Genomic DNA, 12,461 nt, shown 5'->3' with positions numbered 1-12,461 from the left:
CCTGCAGGTCAAGTACCTTCTGCTCCAGGAGTTTCTGCCTTATTTATCTGGCATCCCAGATGAGGTCATCTGCATTCTAGCCAGCTTGCACAGCTGTGGTGAACTGTTGAACTGTATTGTATTCATGATTTCCTGATTACCTAGCTCTGTCCTGACCTGTGACTTCTACCCTCTTTTGACCTTGTATAAAGCCTCCATCACCCTGACCCTGAATAAAAGCCTGTAGATCAGTGACTCAGTCTCAGCTTCTGAAGTTATTTACTGTGAGTCAACGGCTTTGCAATTGCATGCCCTGCAAAAGACTCAGAGGGCCCATAGTTACTCGGCGCTTGACTCACTGGGTTGCTGCCTCTGGGTGCCCAGGAGGTGCCTTGCATAGACCTCATTCACCCTTCTGCATTGGGAAGACCATGGGTCCAACGCATGAGAAGAGGAGTTTCAGTCTGACCTTGTCCGTGTTAACATTCGCAATCACTGTCAAGAAGTCCTCAAAGCAGCATAGCCAGAGTTCTAACGTGTTCGGAGCCACAGACGATCAAGGGTTTATGTTGAGTTTATCGGGTTTCAGGTATTGCTCCATCTTTCTTGAAAAATATAGTCAATAAAAATGATACACTATCAATTACCACAAAAGACTATAGACTGGAGCAGCAGTCAGCCTTATCGACTGATCCTGGCAGAATGAATGGGGAGCATGAGGGGCTGGGAGGAATGTCCAGCTCCAATCACAGCATTACTGTGCTATACCACACCATGGCTATCCCTTTAAACCTGGAGAAAGTGGGATGAGTCAAAGGAGAATTTATAGAGGGTGAGAATAACGTCTGGCACTCGGAGGAGGGTGGTGGTTGAGCGAGACTGGTTGGGTCTACTGTTGAGATGAACGAACGGATTCTAGACATTCATTATGGGGTATGGAGCTTTATACAGAATGGACATCCATAGCAAAAATGAGGTGGTAGAGTCAAGGGAACTGGAACTTGTTGAAGAGATAGAGGGCACATGAGATATTGCGGAAGTAGATAGGGAGGTATTGGACCCGGGGGGCTAAGGTGCAGTTGCAGTCAGATGATACCAGCTCGATGGGACAGGAGCACATAGAAACAATGGGTTTACAGGGACAATTGGCTTTGGGGGTCTTGGATAGGAGACAGAAGCAGGCAGACCAAGATGGGAAACAGTGAGGTTAGAGGCCATGGTGGGGGGGAACATGAGACGGTGGCTTGATGTTTCTTGGTGGGGTCCTGTTCAAGGTTTATCACAGTATCTGCAGACTTCCCAATTTAATTGCCAGACATTTAAATTAGTTTTCCAAAAAGGATGGCATTGCTGGATCTGTTGTAGTGGCAGCACTGCTGCTGGTGTGGATCCAGGAGTGCAGAGAGCAGAGACACATCACTGCACCCAAGGGTTCAACCACCTGTTGCCAATCCCAATAGCTCCATACAGCCATTAATCAGCCTGTTAGAGAAGCCAACAGTGTCTTAAAACTAAAATACTGCAACCAAAAGTCTCAGCCCAATATAGCACCACCTGTGCCTCCAGGGGTTACACACTCCAGAGAGCAGTGGACTGGCATAGGGCACCAGAAACAGGACCCCACCCCCCAAACTGTTGAAAGGAGAAGCAGAGGAGATGACCTGAAAGAATGGCAACCAGCGAGTGGCCCAATGGCCGAGGGACTCATACAGGCTGTGGGCTACTTGCATTTGGTGACTTCTGGAGACCTGCTCATGGGAACCAAGTATCGGAGCTGGGATTCGAGAGGGTGCTGAGGGCAAGGAGCTCTCCAAGGGCCTCTGGTGCTGAAGGTTCCTGATCATGCAAGAGGTTTGGATCTGGAGCTCAGGTTGCAGGATGGATCCAACAGGAGCCTGTGTGGCTGTAGAAGCTGCAGGAGCACTTGAAGCATTCAGTCCCTCTGAAGGGACTCCTTTTTGCTTCTCTGTAAGGGTTGCCATGTGACACTAATATGAAACTCTTTGTCTCCCTTTCAGCAGACAGAAGGCTATTTTTGTGTAATACTACATGTTCTGTAGTATGAGATAAAAATAATGGAATTTTGAATCATTAAATGTTCCCACACAGACCCATCTGTCCCAGCCAGTGTCAGGTCCAAACAAACACTTAAGTAACATCATGTAAAGTTGCACCTCTGTTACCTGCAAACCCAAAAGCATGAACAATAAACTTTCTAATTTCATGTTAATTCCAGTCCACTGGCATCATGAATTGGGTGCGGGGCGGGGGGGTGGGGGGGAGGAGGAGTACAAACCGCACGAGGTGACAGCATCAGATGGGGTGACACCAAAATGACTGCACATAAAATGTTTTTGCAGTGTTTCAGCAGAAATTTCCTTTTTATAAAAATATCCCTGTGGTTAGTTACAACAACAAAAACATTATTTTATAAGCCCATCTTACATGGATGTACATGGATGTACCTACAAGGCTAAAATGTGACGCTCATTTACCTTTTGAATCATCTATTGCGGGGCTTTCATTTATTACCCAATGACAATGACGCTTCTAATCATTGCTGTTTTCTCATATTTTCTGGTTACAATATTGTGGTCATTAGTAATGTATGTTAGTAACAACAGAGTTTAATATTAAAATTTTGATGTAGTTCTGAAACATTTTAAATTTGAATTCTATTGTTTTCTTTCCAAATTTTCACTTTAACCACATGAAACGATGTAAATGTAAAGGCGATGTGTATGATATTGTAATATAAAGGTGTTGGGGCGGCCCGCAGCCAACGCCACAGGCTGACACAGAAGATGCCGTTCAAACATGGTAATCGAGCGGGCTGCATGAGGCATCTGCAGCCTGTTCCCATAGGCCACTGCAAAACGGGCTCTGCCAGCCAATTGGTGGCGACAGATCACAAAAGAACCATCGGCACCCAGGGTGGCACAAACCACACTGCAGATGATGCTGCAATAAATCAGGCCAATCCAGCCAATCGCCAATGGCAGGTCAAGAGGACACCAATCAGAGGGAACACGTGTCATGCCTGTTGATCACATGACACCCAGGGTAACCCTGATGATATAAAAGAGAGCAGCCAGTTCATTAAAACAGTGTCCACTACACTCCTCAATGTGTGTGTCTTATTTCAGAACTAGAATCTTGAGACATGACACAGTGGTGACCCCGACTGGTCCAAACAGTATTTTTGGACCCAACACTGGATATCAAGATGATAGACCAACCTTCAATCAACGAAGTCTCCCTGAAGTTGATGAGCTTCTGGAAGTTGCAGCCATGGGTGTGGTTCTCGCAGGCCAAGGCAGTTTGTCATTCACCGGATCTCCGCCGGAGATACGCGCTACTACCACACCCTCAACCAGAACACTGTGGCCCAGATCATCGACTTTATTCTGCAGCCCCAGACCAAGGGAACTATGTAGCCATCAAGGAGCTACTAACCCGCACTTTCAAGCTCTCGATGCGTGAGTATGCGGCCCAACTATTGCACATGGACAATTTGGGGGACAGGGCCCTTTCTGACCTCATGAGTGACATGCTCATACTCAACGATGGCCACACCTCTTGCCCACTGTTTCAGCAGATCTTTCTGGAGCAGCTGTCTGAAAAAATCCAGCTGCTCATCACAGAAGAGTTCGACGACCCCAGAAAGTTAGCTACCTGAGCAGATGTGCTGTGGGTGGTGAAGAGAGATGCCTGTGCTATGCTGGAACAGGTGATGACGCCTCGACAACAGGAAGCCGCTGACCGACCGACCACCCAAATGACGGACCCCACCAGTGAGCAGTACTGTTTTTAATCACCAGTGCTGGGGTTCAGAGGCCCGTCGATGCCATTCCTGGGAAATGCCAGAGCCGGCCATTGTTGATGGCTACATTAAAGCCTACTTCATCTTCGAGACTCCTTGTTGGACCGCCAGTTCCTGGTCAACACTGGGGCTGAGGTCAGTGTTTTTCCCACCTCCATCTCCAAAGCCCTCAGCTGAAAGATGGGCCGAGAACTGAGGGCTGTCAATAACTCAAACATTCCCCTCGTTTTGGCAACTGTCATTTTACCTGGAGGTTCACTTTGGCGTCCTTTCGAAAGCCATTCCTGGGGGCCAACTTCCTCCAAGCCAACTCTCTACTGGTGGATATTAAGGGACGAAGGCTGGTACACTCAAAGACTTTCCAGCCCCTTTCACTCAGTGGCCTAGGTTCACAGCCCGGGACCTACATTCTATGACTGCTGCTGACAATGAGTTTGTGTGCATTATTGGCGAGCTTCCTTCTATTACAATGCCACATTTCACCTCTAAAACACCCAAATATGGGATGCGGCACCAGATCCTCACTAAGGGACCTCCCCTCAATGCCAGGTCACATTGTCTGCCACCTGAAAATCTTAAGCTGGCAAGGGATGAATTCTGTAAATTGGAGGAGCTTAAAATTGTACAACAGTCTGACATAGACCTCACCACTCCACATGGTGCCTAAAGCATCAGGAGGGTGGAGGCCATGTGGAGACCACCAAAACCTCAATGATGCCACCATGCCTGACAGATATCCAGTTCCCCACATACAAGACTTCACCACTAACCTTCAAGGGGCCCAGATATTCTCAAAAGTTAACTTAATCCACGGCTATCATCAAATCCTGATCCTCCCGGATGATATCCCCAAGACTGCCATTATCACCCCCTTTCGACTTTTTGAGTTCCTCCAGATACCTTTCAGATTAGAAAATGCAGCTCAGACCTACCAGAGGTTAATGGACACAGTGGGCTGGGATCTCAAATTTGTTTTCATCTATCTCAATTATATTTTGATCGCTAACTGTGACCACGCTGCGCACGCTACTCACTTAAGACCTCTGTGCACTCGCCTGAGTGAGTAGGGGTTGACCATTAACTCGGCAAAATGCCAGTTCCGCCTTGGGACTATTGACTTCTTGGGGCACTGGATTCATAAAGATGGGGCCAGGCCACTGCCCGAGAAGGTAAAGGTCATTTAGTCATTTGCTCGGCCAAATACAGTCAAGGGCCTACACAAATTCACCGGTATGATTAATTTTATCACCGATTCATACCAGCAGTAGCATCATGAGGCCATTATTCTCCCTCATTTCCAGTCACAAGAAAGACTTTGTATGGACAAATGGAGCAGCTGAGGCTTTCCAATCTGCTAAGGAGACTCTGATCAATGCAACGCCGCTGGTGCGCCCGAGGTCTGACGTCCTGACAGCCCTCACTGTGGATGCCTCCGATATAGCGGTTGGGGATGTGCTTGTGCAGCTGGTGTATGAAGACTAGCCTTTTTTAGCAAGCACCTCCTGCTGCCGAAACTGAAATACAGTGAGTTCACCCGCAAACTGTTTGCTCTGTACCTGGGTGTGAGGCATTTTCAATATTTCCTATAGGGCAGGAAATTCCAGATCTTCACTGACCATAAACCACTTATCTTTGCTTTCAGCAAAGTTTCAGATCTATGGCCAGCCAGGCAACAGAGACTCCTTTCTTATATTTCAGAATTCTCCTCCGACATTAGTCACATTGCAGGAAAATCCAATGTGGCGGCCGACACATTGTCCTGACCCACTATTTCTGCCATACATGCCCCCAACCCAGGCATCAACTACATGGCCCTGATGAAAGCACAATAAGCGGATCCCGACATCCCTGTTTATCAGACTGCAGTAACCAGCCTGCAGCTGGAAGATGTCCCAATGAGTCCAGTGAAATGACTCTTTTGTGTGACACAGCTACTGGATAAGCCACGACCAATCATCCCAGCCAATTAAAAAAGACAAATTTTCGATATGGTCCACAATCTGGCACACCCCTCCATTAGCACCACTGTCAGAATGGCAGCTAATCGATTCATCTGGCATAGCCTCCAAAAAGAGGTCAGCCAGTGGGCAAGGACTTGCACACAATGTCAGTCTGCTAAGATCCAGACACACATTAAGGCCCCTCTCCAGACTTTTGAACTACCACAGCAAAGGTTCAGCCACATACACATGGACATTGTTGGTCCACTACCGGTGTCATTGGGTTCCCAATACCTGCTCACTATTGGTAACTGTTTGACCAGATGGCACGAAGCAGTTCTGTTACCCGAGGTATCCACCGAGATGTGTCCTAGGGCCCTGCTAAACAACTGGGCAGCACGCTTTGGGGTCCCAGAACATCTCACCTCCAATAGAGGAGCCCAATTTACCTCCAATCTAAGTAGCAATATTTTGAGAACCCAACACCACCAGACAACAGCATATTACCCACAAGCCAATGGAATGGTGGAGATGTACCTCAAATCAGCCTTCATGGCCAGACTCCCAAGGCCCAACTGGACAGATGAACTGCACGGGTCCTCTTGGGGATTTGAACTGCACCCAAAGAAGATTTCAATACATCTGCAGCCGAGATGGTGTATGGCATGCCCTTAGTCATCCCAGGCAAATTCTTGGCTCATACCCCATAAGATGCACGAGATGTCACCCTAGTCAGACCGTGTGAACGCTTGGGAATGCTTGCCCCAACACTACACAAAGCAATTGTAAATATATTTTCATGAGGTGCGGCACTCACTGACCATTTGTGGGGCCATATCACATCCTCCGACATAATGGGTCCACCTGTGTTCTGGCCATTGGTGGCAGGGAAGAGACTTTCACGATTGACCGACTCAAACTGACACATTTCGACAGCAGTCAACCAATTACACTCCCAATCCCTCGCCGCAGGGGCAGGCCTTCCAAAGGTAGTAATACCTCTGCAATCGCCGGTTCTTGGGCGGTGGTGTTTCGCAGCCCGCAGCCCAACACAGAAAGTGGTGTTCGAACACAGCAATCGAGCGGGCTGCACAAGGCATCCGCACCTGTTCGCATAGGCCGCTGCAAAACGGGCTCTGCCAGACAATCGCCAGTGACGGATCACAAGAGGGCCAATCGGCGCCCAGGGCTGCAAAACAGGCCGATCCCACAAATTAGCACAGATTATGCCCATCGATCTCATGGCAGCCTGAGTCTGCCTGACTATGTAAAGAGCTGCCAGATCATTAAATCACTGTCAAATGCATCCTTGTTGTGTATGTTTTATTTCTGAGCTATAACCTCGATGCACGCCACAGTCTAATTTTAATTTTGCTGGTTGTTTAACTCCCTACTTTCGCCGTTACATTCAGTGATATACAGAAATTAAGATTTTCGAGTAACATTAGTACAAAAAACTTAACTAATGATTCTGTATGATCTAGTAAGGGAAGAGGTCCATGGGGGGTGGGGGGTGACACCATGAGTCACCGCACCAGAAGACACCAACCCGTTTGACACCACTGTTCCAGTCCAATCCAATTCCACTGCTACCATCTGCCCTCTACATGCTCCTATACTTGATTTTCTCACAAACCTTTCTCCAATTTCTTGACCTTCTCCCCTCAATTCCATAATGGAAAACAAATGGGCTCCAACGAAAGGAAACTGGGCGAGCTCAGGTGGGCAATATGGTTGGCGCAGGCAGGTCAGACCGGGTCGGTGCAGACAAACTGGGCCGAGTGGCTGGCATTACCTTCCCGCCTTCCCCTCCATTTTAGGCTTTCCGTCTCCCTGCCACTTCCATGAGGAAAATGGATGCTGACCCAAACGACTGATGGGCTATTTCCCTGCAGCAATGCTGCCTCTGAATGTGCTTCAAATCCCCCTCAGTTTTGTCAGATGTCCAAAAATTTTTATAGTATAACCAGTGACAAAATCTAGCTAAAAATAGCCCAAAATTGAAATTTTAAGATTCAGTTCATTATGGAAGATTCTCTACAGTCCTGCATTACATGCAGACAAATTGACAAAAAAATCCTGCGTCTAATAACTATGGATATACAAGTCTTTACAAGGCAAGAAAAATCAAGAAATCTAAGTTGTTATGTTCATTATTTTCATAACGTTTGAATATATCTGATGTAAAATGGTGTTGGCTCCAAACTGTTACAGCAGAAATTGTTTCTGGACATATACACATGAATATTTAATATTGCCTCCAGCAATTCTGTTGCATTCTGTTTCTCAGTTTTGTTTTGATCAGGTTCACCTGAGAGAAAGTTCTGTCAACAGCTGCATTTGCTGAAAGACGATGTCAGGGTGATAATGCATGTTCATCTGCTGCATCCGAATGGCTGATGACATCGATCCAGAATTGTTCAAACTTCACATCATCTGTGTTTGACCATGACATTAAATGAAGTTTCTTCCATTGTTGTTCTAACAGCCCAAGGTTTCCTTTTCTAGTAAACAGTGGCAAAAACAAGAGCTAAGACAAAGGTGGTCTTTTTGAACTGACATTTGAACAACAACTGGACATTTGATGGATCTGTTTAAATAACTCAATCTGGGAATCTTATCTGAATATTCTCTCCTACTGGAGAGCATTCCATATTCATGTCTGCTAGCATAACATGACATTCAATCCCAAAATTAACTGCATCAATTGGAAGATGATCGGCCTGATTGCTGATATCGTAAGCTGTCCATGTATTTCTGGAGACAGAAATGAGGAGACCATCTGAGAAGGAGAACCAGAGGTGATGAGCCACGGGATGGTGACCACGGAAGCGGGCCATTCAGGGCCGAATTAACGTAGTAGCAAAAGTAGCATACGCTACATATCCCACATTTCAAGGACCTTGTCCTAAATGCTGTAGGACTGCGCTCGCTCTATTACTATAAGACTATACTGCTTTCAACTTTTATGAATGAATGACTGCTTTTGGTTAGTGATTTTAGCCAATTATCATCTTTAATCAGGGTTATTAACACAGTAATTAATGGGAGTGTGGTATCTACGCGATACGTATATGATGCATTAATATGAAGATATTTGAAATTGAAATCATAGGTGAAAACTATGACTATGAAGGTATTTGATAACTGAAGTCAAAGATGAAAATGAAAACAGAAACATGCCTCAGCTGAACATTGAAAACACGCCTCAGGCCTCAATCAGCTGGCTGGTTTCGCTCGTTTACATGTCAAGGGAGCTGTATGCTGTAGACAGCAATGAGCAGTAGAGCCAGATATTGAATGTCATTATGCTCCTGGAAGTGCAAAACATAAAGCAAAGGAAGAAAAAGAAAGAAGAGACCAACTTGTGACATTAAAATCACGTTAAGTTGACAGAATATTTTGATATTCATGGTGATGGTGTTATAATGGCTGTAGTTGGAAATACAGGAAATACAGTGTCTCTGAAGACAGACAATAACAGCCAGCATTCACTGAATGCGAAAGAACAAGTGAAAAGAACTTGCACTTGAATGTTAGTGAATGGCAAAACAATCTGGATATTATGCTCGTGAATATTGGAGAACCAAGTGAAGTGATGGAATGTCAACATGCTAATAGTGACTTTCTCCTCAATGAAACAAAACCTCAGCACTGTCAGAAGTTTTATTTCACGCATGTTCATACACCTACAAACAAGCAACATGCAAAAAACTGATTATGCTATTCAGAAAGCAAAGGAAGCCTATTCTGTTTTCCATGCAAGGTTATGACCAGCATGTTCATCAAAGTTTACTGAAGAGGAATTTAATGACTGGAGTTAGATATTTTTGACATTTGAAATTGATACCTACATGTGAGTAATACTATTACTGAAATGTCAAACATATATGTCCTAGCAAATGAAAAAAATTAATTAGATGAGTCTTGTTCTAATTATCTTCACTTGATTTGAAGCAACTAAAAATTACCCAATCACCTCTTATCCACCTGCTGCTTGATCACCTTAAAGCGCACGTGCGCCCACCACTCCACCATTCTGAAAAAAAAACTTTAGAATGCAGTTGGTTACCCTGCCATGTTTAGAATAGTCCACAACAGGATGTCTTCGTGTCACTAGAAAGCCGGAGAACCTATATCCTCAAGTCAACCACATCAGTTTGTATCCATTCATAAAATGCACAAGGCTGCATTTGCAATGATTTATTGCTTTGAGTTGACCTCTCTCCTCTGAATTTAGCTTCCCCTGGCATTTGGTATCCTACTTGTCCTTTTTTCTCTCTTTTAAACTACATGATGTTTTAATATTTGTATATATTTTTAAAATTTAGGGCCCCTTTATAACATATGCTACAGGTCCTGCACTAGCTTAATCCGGCCCCTGGCAAAAAGACCCACACAGGCTGCTGGTGACTCAAGGTGACTCATGGAGACTGTGGGCTGCTGGAAATTGGCTCAAAACTGGCTGAAGTGGTATTAATTATCGGAACCTAGATGCGCGAGAGAGCCAAAGGCACTGAAGGGTTCCTGACCATGTTGAAGGTTCATATCTGAAGCTCAGGTTGCCAATGATTTGGACTTTACTCTTTGTGGCTGCAGGTGTGCTGAAGGCGGATCTACGGGCACTCATGACTCTGGGGGCATTCTCTATTGCTTCTCTTTCTCCAGGCCACATATGTCAAATTCAAGTCCGTGGGCCAAATTTGGCCTGTGATATAATTATATTTGGCCCGCAAGATCATATCAAATATATATTAGCGCTGGCCCGCTGGCCGCTGTGCCAGTATAGCGCATGCACAGCTAATACTAAAAATCCCAGAATGCTTTGCAAATGCATTGGCGCCGGCCCGTCAGCCCGCTAATCGCCCCCACCTCCTCTCTTTACTTTCATTAGCATCTGCGACCTGTCGCCGAACTCACATGTAATAAACCCCTTACGAAAAATGGCCAAACGAAAGACAGAAAACAGGACCTTTCAAGACAGGTGGGAGGCAAACTCTGACCCCAGAGTTTGATGAACTTGCATCTAAGAAGAGATGCCAAGTATCTGGTTTAGACCCAGGTGCATCAGAGTAAATCACAGTGTAGCAAGCTAAGCTTGGATTAATAATTTCTTTGGTTAACTTTGGACTGTTCATAGTTGAAAGATTGGATTTTCATTGAAGCAAGTTGTTATTTTTTTGACTTGTTGGCTTGTGAAAAAAAATTTAAAAGGAGCTTAAAGGCTATAGAGAAATATTATTTATTGAAAATTTTATTTCTCATTTGTTAATGCTTCTTCTGGAAAAAGTTTAACCAAAACTATTATTAAACATTTATTTTAATAAGAAAAAGTTTAACATTACATATGTTGAAAGAAGAGAAAACATGCAGGTGTTGTTGAAAATTTTCAATAAATATTTAGTTTGGCCCACGACTTAGTCCAAGTTTTTAATTTTGGCCCTCTGTGAATTTAAGTTTGACACCCCTGCTCTAGGCCCTTTCAAACTGCCATGTACAATGGGGTAAACCAGGCAATTTGCCTCAGAGGTAGTCAGGGAACCCAGTTAAACTTACCTAAGTCTCATCCATGGCTGATTTGAAAATGAAAATAGCCATGCGTGCGTCATTGGCAGCCAACATCTGAACATCGGCAGCACTTCCAGTGAGTGCATGACGCATCATTGAGGGGTTGGGATTCCCCTTTAAATCGCCGGGTTGGTGATTTGGTAAACGCACCGGGGTCCCAGGAGGTGCAGTTTGAAAGGGGCTACCGAGTCCGAGGCGTTTCAGGGAATTTCTGCCGATGACGAATCTGCAGGCAAAAGCGATTCCGTGTGATAGGGCATTGTTTATTACATGACAACTAATGGGTCTTTCATTAACAGGAGCGGGTCGCATCCCCATTGTTCGGACGCCTGTCGACATTTTCCCATACCTTGATGAAGGGTTCAAGGCCGAAACGTCGGTTCTGTATCTTTACATTTGTTGCATAAAGGACCCTGTTTGACCTGCTGAGCTTCTCCAGCATTCTGTTTTTATTTCAACCCCAATGTCCACAGATTTCGTCAATTCCCCCGATCTGCTCGGCTTGCCTTCACTTGCAGCTCCCATTGGGCGGACAATCTGCCAATCAACTTCAGCCAAACAGTGACGCTTTACTCCCCCCCACAACGGAGGCCGAGAGACAATGGCTGCCATCTGATTGGTCCGACGTCACCTGAGTCCAGAGTCACGTGCGAGGCGGGCCGGCCATCTTGGGAAGGTTTCTGTCGGTGTGTGGCTACGCAAACTGGTAGGTCTGTGTTCTGGGTATAGTCTCTCTTCCCCCGTCCCCTGACCGCAACCGGAGAGAAAACTCCCTCTGGGGCCGTAATGGCGGCATGGAAACGGTCGTGCGGATCTGGGCGTGGCTTACGGCCTGGGGTGTCGGGCACGCAGGCGACGTTGATTGGCATCTATTGGAGATGGGCGAGTGCGGGTATCTGCGCATGCGCAGGACGTTCGAGTAAAGGCAGAGGGAGACCAGTGTGCAAAACAGGTCATTCGAGGTCATTGCATTTCCACCACCGAGCGATCTCAGTAACAGACCCTTTCCTCCGTGTCCCAGTATAAACTCTTTGGAAAGATCACAACGCAGGAGGTCATTTGGAACATTACGTTGGCCCTGGCTGAAAGTGTGAAGTCACCCAGCGTTTCCCATGTCTCTGGAAGCAGCCTTTCAGTTTGAGAAAACAGCC

The 12,461-nt window shown here is 45.8% G+C and overlaps 1 protein-coding gene and 1 long non-coding RNA gene across 2 annotated transcripts in view; one reads left to right on the top strand and one right to left on the bottom strand.

Moving 5' to 3' along the window:
* LOC138744555 (zinc finger protein 16-like) overlaps positions 1-12,461 on the top strand; it is a 52,018-nt gene that overhangs the window by 28,664 nt on the left and 10,893 nt on the right. The window contains exons 2-3 of the mRNA XM_069900918.1: positions 8,033-9,598; positions 11,610-12,016. The gene's annotated coding sequence lies outside the window, so the exon portion shown is untranslated. The remainder of the gene's footprint in view (positions 1-8,032; positions 9,599-11,609; positions 12,017-12,461) is intronic.
* Positions 7,978-12,356, bottom strand: LOC138744563 (uncharacterized). Its single transcript, XR_011345625.1, has 2 exons — positions 11,660-12,356; positions 7,978-8,246 (listed from the first exon to the last, which is right to left on the bottom strand). It is a non-coding gene; the product is annotated as an uncharacterized lncRNA (long non-coding RNA).

The sequence above is a fragment of the Narcine bancroftii genome, chromosome 10 (genome assembly GCF_036971445.1).
Source record: "Narcine bancroftii isolate sNarBan1 chromosome 10, sNarBan1.hap1, whole genome shotgun sequence".
NCBI classification, from domain to species: Eukaryota; Metazoa; Chordata; class Chondrichthyes; order Torpediniformes; family Narcinidae; genus Narcine; species Narcine bancroftii.
This window is presented reverse-complemented; position numbering and strand designations above follow the sequence as displayed.